The following is a 411-nucleotide window of genomic DNA, read 5'->3' as shown; positions in this document are numbered from 1 at the left end:
TTCTGCAGCAGCTCTGCAAGGTCTCTCCTCGTCCCGGGCCCCTGCCTCTCCCCTAGCACCTAACTGTTGTTAGTACCACCTAGATGCCCTGCAGTGCCTCCTCCCCGGCCCCAGCCAAGCCAAACCTCTCCTGCCCACATCAGACGCGACGTGCTCATCCACTCCACCCCACTTTAAACTGGCCCTGCATGTCCATCCCCCTCCAGCCTGTCCTCCCGGTTAACCCGCCCTGGGCTTGGACAAGACAGATGTGGGCCCGGCCCTTTAGGGAACTAGCTAATCAGTTCCAGGTGTTCCGAGTGAGAAGGGAGAAGGAAGAGAGCTATGAGAGTCTGTGACAGCTGTGAGGAGGGTCTCCCAAACTTTGCTTAAAAAAATCACCTGGGGGGAGGGGAGTTGGTGAAAATGTTA

The sequence above is a fragment of the Myotis myotis genome, unplaced genomic scaffold (genome assembly GCF_014108235.1).
Source record: "Myotis myotis isolate mMyoMyo1 unplaced genomic scaffold, mMyoMyo1.p scaffold_m19_p_17, whole genome shotgun sequence".
In the NCBI taxonomy this organism is placed as follows: Eukaryota; Metazoa; Chordata; class Mammalia; order Chiroptera; family Vespertilionidae; genus Myotis; species Myotis myotis.
Note: the sequence above shows the minus strand (reverse complement) of the source record.